The sequence below is a fragment of the Phascolarctos cinereus genome, unplaced genomic scaffold (genome assembly GCF_003287225.1).
Source record: "Phascolarctos cinereus isolate Bilbo 61053 unplaced genomic scaffold, phaCin_HiC Scaffold_5;HRSCAF=322, whole genome shotgun sequence".
Classification (NCBI taxonomy): domain Eukaryota; kingdom Metazoa; phylum Chordata; class Mammalia; order Diprotodontia; family Phascolarctidae; genus Phascolarctos; species Phascolarctos cinereus.
Window position 1 is genome coordinate 337,716,894 of NW_027555958.1, and position 13,086 is coordinate 337,729,979.

Below are 13,086 nucleotides of genomic sequence, written 5' to 3' on the forward strand. Positions count from 1 at the left end.
TTCTTGGCAAAGATAGTGGAGTGGGTCACCATTTCATTCTCCTGCTCACTTCACAAAAGAGGAGACTGAACCAAGCAAGGTTAAGTGTCTTGACCCAGGGTCACGTGCCCAATAAGTGTCTGAGACAGATTCGAAGGAAGGAAGTTGAGTCTTCCTGGCTCCAGGCCTGGTGCTCTATCCACTGCACCATCGAGGTGCTTTACCTCTCCCAATCAGAATATAACCTCTTTGAGAGCAGCAATTACCTTACTTCTGGTTTTTAACCATATAGTAGAGTGGTACTATCTATGTACCAGGGTACATAGTAGGTGTTTAATAAAATACTTTTTCATTCATTCATTCATCAGGAACGAGAGAAAATGATCAAGAGGAAAAGCAATATGGTTTTTATTTCTGACTGCCAGGCATTCTAGCAGAGCAAAGGAGGCTGCTGAAGAAATCCATATGCATTTGCTTAATTCTTTGTTAACAGGGCTACTATTCTGGTTTAACTACCAAAACTACAGCTATGAGACAAATGAAAATCTGCTGAAGGCTTAGCCAGGAGCACACTGTTTAGTTCACCCCCTTTCCTTCCTAGGGAAGAATGCTGGGTCCTAAGTTCAAGTTCACTTCGGAACACACTAGAAATTTGCAAAGTGCAAGTGCACTGCCCTGACCACCCACAAAGCACGGCACTAAAAGCAACAGAATCCGCTTTAGGCATAAGAGCAACCTGTTCACATTTTTTGCAGGGTTTTTTTTTTTAATAATCTGGCCCTAGCCACTTAGAAGTGCCCTTAGCTGAGTAAAGAAATAGAATTTCCCTTTGAGATCTTTAGAGAATATAACAAAACATCTCGTTTCCTAAAGCACTTCAGCATTCTCTAAGTCCTTTCACATATATTATCCCTTTTGGTATGTCAGGTATCAAGTGCAAGGTACGTCAGAGATGTAGCTGCCCCACAGTGAAAACTTCATAAGTAAGCATCTATGTTGGGATCCCACTGCAAAAACTGCTTTGTTGATTTGATTGCTCTGGCCTCCACTTGCCAAGGAATGCAAAAGAACTGTGCGCGAGGGAAGGAGGGTGTCTAGAATGCCCTTTACCACAGTAGAGAAAGACTGTTCAGGGAAAGAGGCTTGAGAAATGACTCTCAACCGTTTATGAAAAGACCAGCCTTGCCAAAGAAACAGCATGGGAGGCAGTCTGGAGACAGGAACAGAGGTGTTCGAGGAAGCAAAGAGAAAATCCATCCAACTGGAGTGCAAGAAGTAAGCACAACACATCTCCTCAACAGGCATCTTTCCTTCTGTGGGCCTCAGTTTCCTCACCTGTAAAATGAGAACATTAGATGTCTAAGGACCCTTCCAGTCCTAACAGTCTATGATACCATAATGACTGCTTAGTATAAGACCCTACCATGACCTTTGCCATCATTTTCAGACATCAGTTTGGGACTGTCTCTAGTGGGGTGAACCTAAGCAAAGACCTCCAGCCTATCTAAAAAGAAGTAAACCTGGGGGCAACTAGGTGGCACAGTGGATAGAGCACCGGCCCTGAAGCTCCTGAGTTCAAATCTGGCCTTAGACCAAACACCTGACATTTACTAACTGTGTGACCCTGGGCAAGTCACTTAATCCCAGTTGCCTAAAAGTTAAAAAACAAATAAATAGTTTTAAAAAAAAAAGAAGTAAACCTGGTCCCCCAAGATAGACCCAGATTATTTCTCATCTCTTCCGGTCATAAATAAGAGGCAGCATGATTTGGTAGAAAAAAAAGATTAGCTTAGTAGTCAGAAGAGCTAGGTTCAATGCAATCCAATGAGCATTTAAGTGCCTACTAAGTGGAAGCAACTGTGCTGGGTTCCAGGGGTACAAAGATGAATTAAAAATTGACCCTGCCTTCCATGAGTATTCTACTGGGTTATAGTTACCTGGTTCAGTCACTTCTTAAATTTGACAAGGCATTGAACTGGAGTTTCCTCATTTGCAAAATGGGCACAATAACAATTGTCTATTTTATCTATCCCAAAGGGCTGTTGTGAGGATCAACGGAGCAAAAGTACATAGAATGCTTCCTGATAGAAAGTCCTATGCATGTAGGCTAGCATTATTACACCTGCTAGTATCCTGCCTCCCAAACAACCTTAAATTTAACAACTTTGTACATATTTGTACTTATTTACATTTTATTTATTTGTTACATTTATACTTATATTTTATTTATACATGGCAAACTAGGTGGCATACTGGATAGAGTGCTGGGCCTGGAGTCGGGAGGAACTAAGTTCAAATCTGGCCTCAGAGACGTCCTAGCTGTGTGACCCTGGGCAGGTCACTTCACCCTGTTTGCCTGTTTCCTCATCTGTAAAATGAGCTGCAGAAGGAAGGCAAACCACTCCAGTATCTTTGCCAAGAAAACCCCAAGTGGGGTCACAAAGAGTTGGACATGACTTAAACTTAACAAACAACAATATATTTATAAACATACTTGTTGCCTCTCATAAACTCCTTCTCAGCCCAGATTGATTCATTTTTTTGTATCCCAAGCTCTTAACACAGTACCTAGTACTTAGTAGTGATTAATATGTACTGATTAAGTGATTATCTAAATTCAGGAAAAGCTAGCTTCCCTGTCAAGTGGAACACCTACCTTAGTGTAGGACACCAGCACTATGGCTTGTGGGAACTGGGAAGAAGGCAAGATACAGGGCAGTCCCTAGTTGTTCATTTCAATGGATTATCCTCCATGTCACCTCACAGTAAAGAGGAGAATAAAGGCTGGTGAAAGAAAGTTAAACTGATGGCGTTTGAAAGTGATAGTGAAACAAGGGAGATGGTAATCTCCTTGAGTGTTAGGACTGTCACCTTGCTCTTTCACATCCTCAGCCCCTAGAGCAGTTTGCCAGTAGTAGACACTTGGTTATCCATCTGAATTGAGCCATAAACTCCTAATTACGCCTCCACCAAGCAACTTCTTTGCTTCTTTGAAATCCTATGGAAATTGCTTGACTATGTTGTTGTTGAGTTCTTTTCAGTCATGTTCTACTCTTCATTATCCCCTTTGGGGTTTTCTTGGCAAAGGTACAGGAATGGTTTGCCCTTTCCTTCTCTAGCTCATTTCACAGATGAAGAAACTGAGGCCAACATGGTTAAGTGACTTGCCCAGGGTCACATGGCTAGCTAGGAAGTGTCTGGGGTCACATTTGAACTCAGATCTTCCTGACTCCAGGCCCAGCACTCTATCCACTGTACCACCTAGCTACCTGGCTTGACTTTAATTTTTAGTGATTTCTCCATGTGGAAAAAAATGGGAACAAGTTGCTCCTAAACTAGCCAAGAGGATGGAAGCCCAACAACAGGAAGGCATGCCACTTGAACCAGAAGGCATGAGAACCCCCAAACAGAGTTCTCATAAGTGAACCCCTATACACAACTAGGTCTAGAGGTTAGCTAACTCACCTAAGAGTTCAGCCCTGATACAGTGGGAGAGTTAGAAATGTGGCTCATATTCTTCAATATTCCCATCTATTGCCCCCAACAGCCAACAGAAAGGCTGTGGGATAGTTATGGGATGGGATGCGATGGGATGGATAAGGAAGACAAGACCTGGAGAGGGAATTATATCACAATCAAAAACTATCCGGAACCTTCCCAATCATTCTATTCCATTTTGTTTCTAATTCCTGCCACATATTTCAGGAGGAAAAAAAAAATTGGACCATTTTCTTTCCAAACTAGATCTTCCATTTTTAATTAGTTCACACAAACACCAAACTCTATCAGCTGACAATCTGCTCTGGCAAATAGAACAGGAAATTAATAGATAGACACATAATTAAATCACACTAGATGAAAATGTGAAGACTTCAGTGAGAGTGGACTCACAGCAAATAGGGAGGGGCTCTCTTTCTCCCCAGGGTTCTAGTCGCTGTCATGAGAACAAGGAATCACAGACATGGGGTTACTTCTCTCCCCGTCACAAAGGAAAGAATGCCAAGTACGATGCTTTGTAAACGTTGACGTGATAGAGAAAAGTCAGCTACTAAGCAAGTCAGTGCAAAGTCCAATGGGACTGATGATTTTTCCACCGGTTCCCCAATGCCAACCCAATCTTTCAGTATAATTTGAGGGCAGCAAAATCTCCCACTGGTTTACCTTTTCTCTACGTGACAACCAGAGATCAGTATCTACAACAATGGGAAAATACTTCCATAAGGCGCACAGAAGATCTAGCCTAATCCCTGCATTTTATAGATGAGAAATGTCCAGAGACATCCATGACCTGCCCCCAGGTCACGCAGAGCAGAGATGCGAATTGAACTCAGACACTCTCACTCCAAAACAGTGCTTTCTTCCCTATATCAAGCTGCCTCTCTCAAGTTCTTTTCTGAAAACAATCTGTAAGGTAATTAAGTAAAAATAAAACTAAAAATAATATATAATATATAACAATATATAATAAAAATTAAAATTGATGAAGGGTCAAAGGATATGTGCCAAAATATGTGTCAGGCATTATGCTAAACACTCTATGGTCATTACCTTATTTGATCTTCAAACAACCCTGCTAGGTAGTACTATTATTAGCCCCATTTTACAAATGAGGAAATTGAGGCAAACAGACATGCCCAGGGTCACATAGCTAGTAAGTATCTGAGGCTGGATTTGAACTCAGGTCTTTCTGACTCTAGGACCAGCATTCTATCCACTGCATCACCCTACTATTACTATTTTCATGTGATAGATTAATAACAATAACAATAATAACTTTTATAGCACTTACTTCATGCCAGGTGCTTTACAATTATTATCTCATTTGGCCCTCCCAACAACTCTAGGAGGGGGGTGCAATTATTATTCCATTTTATAGAAGAGGAAACTGGCAAGCAGAGGTTAAGTGACTTGCCAGGGTCACACAACTGAGCAGGGATTTGAACTCGGATCTTGCTGACTGCAGGCCCAAGCAGTCCATCCTCCAAGCCACCTAGCTGCCCCCTCATTCCTTATTTCACAGATGAGGAATCTAAAGCTCAGCACACTGACACGGCTAGGAAGTGGGGAACATCAGAGGCCGAACCGGAGCTTCTAACCCAAAGCCCAGGGCCCCTGCCTTAGAACTGAGCCCCCAAGAGGATGGAAGTACAAGAACCAGAAGGCATGCAATGCTAACTGCTAATTATTACCTATGCAAATGCTGGCAGGGCACATCCAGGTGGAACTGAGGGTAACTGCGTTCCCCTGAAAGGAAAAAATGCAAATTTGTTTCAATATCACTTTCAAACTTCCTGAGTCTATCACCTCTGTCCAGGATGACTCAGAGCCACTGCAGCTACCCCGGGCGGTCCCACATCAATGCAGCTGCATTCCCTCCTCAGCTCCCAGCCTCCATCCTCCCACTTCTCACTTGGGTCCCCTTTTGTAGAGAACAAATTGTTTTTAAGAAGATGAAATACCCTTACAATGGGATCGGCAATTCCTGGTCATTTCTAGCCCATTCCTTGGCCATCTTACTGTAAGAGCTGATATGGATATTATCCAGATCTTTTTTCTCCTTTCCCTTTTGAGAGAAGTGAGCTCTAGATCATGTATGTCTGCATGGTACTTAGAACTTTTCAAAGTACTTTCACATTGATTATTCAATTTTATCCCCATAGTAGTTCTATGAGGCAAACGGTGCAGCTATTATCATAACCCAGTTTTACAAATAAGAACCTCGAAGCCCAGACAGGTCAAGTGACTCACTTTCAGTCTCACAAAGAAATGGTAGCAAAGTTAGGATGAGAATCCAGTCTTCCCTGACTCTTATCTGGATTTTTTTCCCTAGGAATCTTTCTAGGGCCGTTCTTATTAAGTGCCTACTATGTACTAACAGCGTGCTAGGCTCTGGGGGTTACAAACACAAAGAATAAAACGATTCCGTACTCTGACACTCTGTAAGGGAGAGACGGTAGGTACATAGGATTCACAGAATAAATACTACATAATTAGAACTGGCACTAATAGCGGGGGGGGGGGGGGGATTAGGAAAGGCTTCTACCTTTCTAAAATTGTTAACATCATAACCACCAGTGTCACTGTCATCATAATCTGCAAGTCAAGTCAACAAGCGTTAGTTAAGTACTTTCTATGTGCCTGGCACTATGCCATGCGCTAGGGATATAAAGAGAGGCAAAAACAGACCCTGCCCTCAAGGAGCTCATTGTTTGCAGATGGCATTGTGTGAGACCCCACACTTCTTGGAGACACCGGTTTAGGAGAACAATTTAAACAACAACAACATTGTAAAGACAAATAACTTTGAAAGGTTTGAGAATACTGAACGGTGTAATGATCCTCTAAAGGACTGAGGTGATGGGCTCAGGGTACAAAAATAAGACACTTTTTTTAACACGACCAATGCAGGAATTCGATTCGCTTGACTATGCATGTTTGTTACAGGGTTGTTTTTTTTTTCTTTTCCCACTAGGAGATGGGTAGAAGAGAAAATAGATTTTTGTTATTTTTTTTAAGACATTGGTTATACTCTTGAATTTTTCTGTTAGGTCCTGAGAAAATACCTCAATGTGGATCAAAGCATCAGAGGGTTTATATAAATGGACCTTAGAGACCATCTGATCCAACACCTCTTATCACTTGTTGATGTCATTCAGTCATTTCAATCACCCTTCATGACCCCATTTGGGGTTTTCTTGGTAAAGATTCTGGAGCAGTTTGCTAGCTCCCTTTATAGGAAGAAATTGAATCAAACATGGTTAAGTGACTTGCCCAGGGTCACACAACTAGCACACATCTGGGGCTATATTTGAACTCAGGAAGATGAGTCTTCCTGACTTCAGGCCCAGCACTATCCATTGTGCCACCTAGCTGCCCCTTATCATTTTACAAATAAGGAAACTGAGGCCCAGAGAGAAGTGACTTACCCAAAGTTCCATATATAGGTTGGGGCAGAGCCAGACCCTAGGGCCAATACCCAGTTCGATTTTCTTTCTTCTAACTTCCAGTGCTACCAGGCATAGTCCCTAAAATGCAAGTCACCAAATTACAGGAAGAAAACACCAAGAGGTACATCTCTGAGTTGCTGCTCAGGCACATCCCTTAGATAATTGTTATTTTGATCCTTTCTTAAAATGGCAAGACAACAGAACTAAATGGATGTTTTCCCCTTTTTTTCCTTGGCCTCAGGATACAATGGTTTTTATTCCCTAAGTCAGTGTTTAGTCAAAAGACCATTTGTGTGTATGTGTAAAGAAGCTGATATGGGGCTATGTATACTTAAGCGCTTTTTTTTTGTTGTTCTATACCTATGAGTTCACTGGTATAAGGAACTCCCAGTGAGGAAATTATCTCTACTAATGCAGATTGGCAAGTGTTCTGCAATTTACAGTCTTAGAGAGTAGTTTCAGACACTGAGAAATGATGTTAGACATAAGGCCAGGACGTGACAGAGGAGGGATATGAAGCCAGGTCTTTCTGATCCTCAAGGCAGCTCTCTGCCCACATCGCCCCATCGCCTCTCATGTTCCTGCGCACAGACCAGTGCATTTAGGCGTACAGATGTGTCTGAGTACTCTGAGCAGACATTCACGTATGGAAATGCAAGGATACATGAACATGTGTTGGATATGTAAGTCTACCCTGCAGCAGCTGATTTGCTGGGACTTTTGCTAGGATTGGTTGAAGGTTCAAGTGGCTAGGTTTCTGACTAAAGACAGGCAAGATGGTGGCTCTTGGGACCTGAACTGACCAGGTGAGAGACTCAGATTGTTTCAACGTTATCCAGCCCCCGGCAGCAATGGGCAAGAGCTTTCATCTCCAAATACCAAAATGGCACAGCCATTGCCCAGGTAGTGATCTCTTGGAAACGGAGAAACGGTTGGCCTCCGATTCATGAAAAACGAAAAGGGAAATCCCTCAAGCCGAGGCAATCCAAGACTTTTGTGGTGGGGCTCCTGGAAAAGCCATCCCTTTCTAGTCTATGTGAGACTATCTTAATCTACCTTAGACTCTAAAAAGATAGGATAGGAATCACTCTATCGAGTATTTGTCTAAAGCCAGATATGTGCCAGTCACTCTTCTAAGCACTAGATATACAAAGCCAAAAAAAGAAATAGTCCCTGGCCTCAAGGAATTTACATTCTATGGAAGGGTACTCTCTTGAAGTGAGAAATTTCAGGAAAAGTCTAGTGATTCAGGATGATTATGAAAGGTATGAGAAGAAAGGTGCTAGTTCTGGTATTGTGGGGCTGGGGCCTCTATAGCCAGAAAATACATTGTGTAGTTCCTGTGTCCCCACTCTCTGTAATGGGTGCAGATTGTTTACATGAAGAATAGAGAATTCTCCCCCCTGCCCCACCAGGACTTTCCTCACCACAAACCTCAGACACTTATGAAGGAGTGTACAAGATGCTTGCTTCAGAAGGAGTGGGTTGAACTTGTTTTATTCCCTCACATAATAGTTGTTCTTTTTTTAAACATATGCTACGATAACAGCCCTATGAGTTCTACTTATGCCTTTGTCCTGGGGATCTCCAAAGCAGCTTCGAGATCTTATCACACTCTCTTGACAACTTCCTCAGGAAGGCAGGTCTTGTAAAGCAGGCATCAGATGAGATTGGGAGAGGAAAAGCCAAGGCCTAAGAGAGCTATTTGCCCTAAGCTCCTCAGCTTCAAGGTGGTCCTTGCCCACTGGACAATTCAGCTACTAAACTCAATTCAGTTACTTAACATGATTCTATTCTATTCAATAAATATTTATTAGATGCCTACCGCATGGCAAACACTATGCTGGGAATACAAAAAGAATAAAATAAAAAGAGTCTTTGCCCTTAAGGAGCTTATATTCTATTAAATCATAGTGACCACAAAATTGAATAATTTTAGAGGTAGACGGGAATCATTATCATCATCATCATCCTCACCTTCTTAGGTCATATTAATATGCACTTAAAGGACTGAAAAGAATTTTATATTATTGGCTCATTTGATTCTCAAAATAATCCTGTGAGGTGGGTGCTATTATCCTTATTTTTACAAATAAGGAAATTGAGACCCAAGCGTTTGATTGGCATGTTCAGGGTGATACATTTAGTAAGCATCAGGGCAGGATTTGAATTCAAGTCTTTATACCCCAAATTCTATCCATCACACCATCCTTCACTATCCTTCACACTCAAAGGGAGTGAGGGAGACACTCTGGTGCACTGGGAAAATATCGCTGCTGGAATCAGAGGACCTGAGTTCAAATTATGTATCTGACACATATTACCTGTGTGACCTTGGGCCATTCTTTTAACTTCCCTCCTGTTTTCTCCTCAAAAAGGAGGGGGTTGAACTAGCTGGCTTCTGCAGTTCTTTCAGCACTGTAGCTTTGATCCTACGAGTCATATCTCAAAAGTAGGGATGTAATTTTACTAATTTATCCTCAGTCCCTTACCAGTGACCAATGGCATGAATAATTTTACTAATTTATCCATAGTCCCTTACCAGTGACCAATGGCATGAATAATTTTACTAATTTATCCATAGTCCCTTACCAGTGACCAATGGCATGAATTTGGAAAATGGCTACTACCAGGGTTAAGAGCACCATGATTGCATGTCCATGGACCAGAGAGCTGCTAACTCATCCCACACAGGAAACTGACCACATGCCCTCAGTTCTCACACAGATGAACTCACTACACCAGAAGCAGGACTAAACCCTACTGACTGCAAGCCAACAGTCATTGAGTTCCACATGCAAGGGCCAGGTTGAATGCTAAGCCCCAGTGAAAAATGATACACATCCACCCACGAGTCAAAAGGTAACATGTGGTTTTCTCAATCCTTTCAGTTTTAGTGAAGATTGGGGTTGTAAGCAATGCAAGTGAAATGTTTCCTTCTTTTCAAGACTGGGCCTCAGGTCGACCTCTTTCAAGGTCTTTTAAGGTCAAAATAAACTCAGAGAAAGAGAGGTGAATACCTATCTCAGGCCCCTCTCAGGAGCTGGGTAACTTGTTGAGGAAGGAAGTAGAGGGGAGGGTTGAGGTGGGGAGAAAGTGAGACAGACTTATTTTAATCCATCTTTTATTCACAGCTTTGGACCTTTAATCAATTATGGATGAAGGTAAAAACTTTTTTGAAATGCTAATAAAGGCACTTAGACCAAGTGACCAGAGGAAAGCCCAAGTATTCAGTATAGAATGGGCTTTGGCTGCTTTTACCAAATAATTGTTACAGAGCAGGGGAACAGGATAGCACCTACCTGAAGGTCCAAGAGGCCTAAAGAGGGAGCCCCGATCAATGGATGAGTGCTTCACAATCACCTTGATGACATTACAGAACATGAACCTTTGCCTGAAGGGCATATCCAGTACAGGTAGACTGAAAATGGGCATCCTGCTGAGGAGATACAAGGAAGTCCTCTTATTGATGGCTGGCAACTGGAGCTGTCCCCAAGATTATTGCTCACAGAGTGGAGGAAGATTTTCTCTTTTACTGGATGCCCTCTAACACCCAAGGAATAAGCATATTGTGAACAAATTTGATCCTTTTATTTTTTAAGATTCTATAGATGGACTAAAAAATTACATACATGGCAGAACACAAAGAGAATTGTATATGAAATTATAAATCTCTAATTTATACTGCTTCCTTCATAAAATAGTATATAATAAATTCAACACATTACATTCAAAACTGTCCTACTTATCTGTGTTTCCTTCTTAATTTCCTTCTATTTTCTTATAGGCATTTTAAAATATCCCAATGGCCTTCTTTTGGGAGGCATCATTATTACTTAACCCCTTACTCCTCTCTCACCTTATCCCAATTAAAAACAGGGGGGGAAGAGTTGAAGGAAATTCCTTGTAACAAATAAACATAGACAAGAATGACAAATTTGCAGTGGCCATGTCCAAGAATAGATGTCTCTTCCTGTACCTTGGCTCCGTCATCTGTCTGTCAGGAGGTGGGCAGCACATGCTTCATCATAGGTCCTTGGAAACATGGCTAGTCATTGCTTTGACCAGAGTTCTTAAGCCTTTCAAAGTTGTTTTTCTTTACAACATTGATTTCCTTGTATAAATTGCACCCTTTCTTTTCCCAAGCTTCCTTTCCCTTGGACTTTCATATGTGAATTCAAAAATGCGGAGTGGAAGGATTTCTTCTTGGTCCCCAGGAGAAGATGTAGATGTGGGTCTCCCCCACGGTTTTCTCCTGGGTCCTGCTGTCTTCTCCCTTTTCATTTGGTGATCTCATTAACTTCCAAGGTTTCCCTTATTATCTCTTGATCTTTTCCTTGGTCTCCCTGCCTCACATCTCTCCAATCCATCCTTCACTCAGCTGTCAAATTGATCTTCCTAAAGCACAGGTCTAAACATGTCATCCCCCTACTCAACAAACTCTCATGGCTCCCTATTACCTCCAGGATCAAATATAAAGGCCTCTGTTTAGCTTCCTGACCCCTTCCTCCCTTTCCAGTCCTCTTATGCCTTACCCTCTTCCATATACTTTGCAATTCAGTGCCACTGGCCTCCAGGTCCTCACAAAGGACCCTCCATCTTCTGACTTGGAGTGTTTTTACTCACTGACCTTTATGCCTGGATTGCTCTCTCCCCTCGTCGCTGCCTTTTACCTTTCCTGGCTTCCTTCAAGTCTCAGCTAAAATCCCACTTTGTACAAGAAGTCTTTCCCAGTCCTCCTTAATCTGAGAGCTTTTCCTCTGCAACTGCCCCCAGTTCATCCTGTATACATCTCATCGGTACATAGTTTTTACAGATTGTCTCCCTCACTAGACCGTAAGCTTCTGTGAGAGCAAACACTGGTTTTTTTTTTTTCCTTTCTTTGTATTCCCAACACTTAGCACAATGCTTGGATCATAGCAGATGCTTGTTGATGGTTGACTTTGCTGAACTTAAGTCAGAGATTATCACTCCTGAGAATGAACATTTCCAGCTCTGGTGATTACCATGCAGGTAATTCTGATTTTGAAAGTTTCTACTTTCTAGAATTTGCAAGAGATGGGGGGTTTCTGATTTTGAGAGTTGAGTATCTATGTCTCAGAGATAGATTTTCCTACACTATGCCCATTAAAGAAAGAAGAGGACTTGAGCGCTGAAAGACAAAAGTTACATCACTGGAGACCCAGGAGATCTAGACCTTGCCAATTCTTCATGATATTACTGTGAGTTGCTTGGACAGCGCACGTGGAAGGTGAATGGGGAGTCTTTGTTAAGCGGTAACAAAATGCCTTTGCCTTCCATGGGCAGGAAAAAGAAAACAAGCATCTATTAAGTACCTACAATGTGTCAGGCATGGTGATAAGCACTTTTCAAATATTATATCATTTGATCCTTAAAACAATCCTGGGAGGTAAATGCTATTATTATCCCCCTTTGACAATGATGGAAACTGAGGCAAACTAAGTGACTTGGCCAGGGTCACACAATAATAAGTATCTGAGGCCAGATTTGAACTCAGGTTTTCTGACCCTAGCAGTACCGTAATGGACTGTGTGCTTTAGGTTTCTATATTGATTCAAGGATTCTCATGAGTCCTGTGCATCATTTAATTTCAGTTGGTGGTAGAGGAAAAAAAAAGCTGGCCTCTACCTGATATCCTTGTAACACCCCCTCTGGGCTCACTCTTGACAGACACACACACACACACACACACACACACTCACAAATTGAGTCCCAAGAAGGCAGCTATTTCTTCCCCACCAGCCAGTATTCCCCACCTCTTCAATATCAATGAGCCAGTTGATAATTATTAGCTTTTACAAAGGAACATTGACTGAGAAGATATACCCAAGAAAGAAGTTACAAAAACCTCCCTCCAAACTGGGCAATATACTTTTCCACAGACATTCACTCATTTGCTAGGACTCTGGGCTCATACTTAAAGTGGTTAGTACAAAACATAACCTAACACACATTGTGATGTGCTCTCCCTCCTACACATACAGAAGGTATCTGCAGAGAGTGAGGTCAAAAGGAAGCAGAGAGTGAGGTCAAAAGGAAGCAGAAAGGTTCGAGGCACACATAGGGCACCTGTGGCTGAGACCTAGTTCCAGCCTTGGGTATCTTTTTCCCTCTTCAGTGAGTCCACACCTAGCTCACC

The 13,086-nt window shown here is 42.1% G+C and overlaps 1 long non-coding RNA gene across 1 annotated transcript; it reads right to left on the reverse strand.

The window, feature by feature from the left end:
- Positions 1–363: 363 nt before the first annotated feature.
- Positions 364–12,589, reverse strand: LOC110217884 (uncharacterized). The gene is made up of 4 exons (XR_002327164.2): positions 10,229–12,589; positions 6,906–7,004; positions 5,169–5,223; positions 364–1,314 (listed from the first exon to the last, which is right to left on the reverse strand). It is a non-coding gene; the product is annotated as an uncharacterized LOC110217884 (long non-coding RNA).
- Between the last annotated feature and the right edge of the window lie 497 nt (positions 12,590–13,086).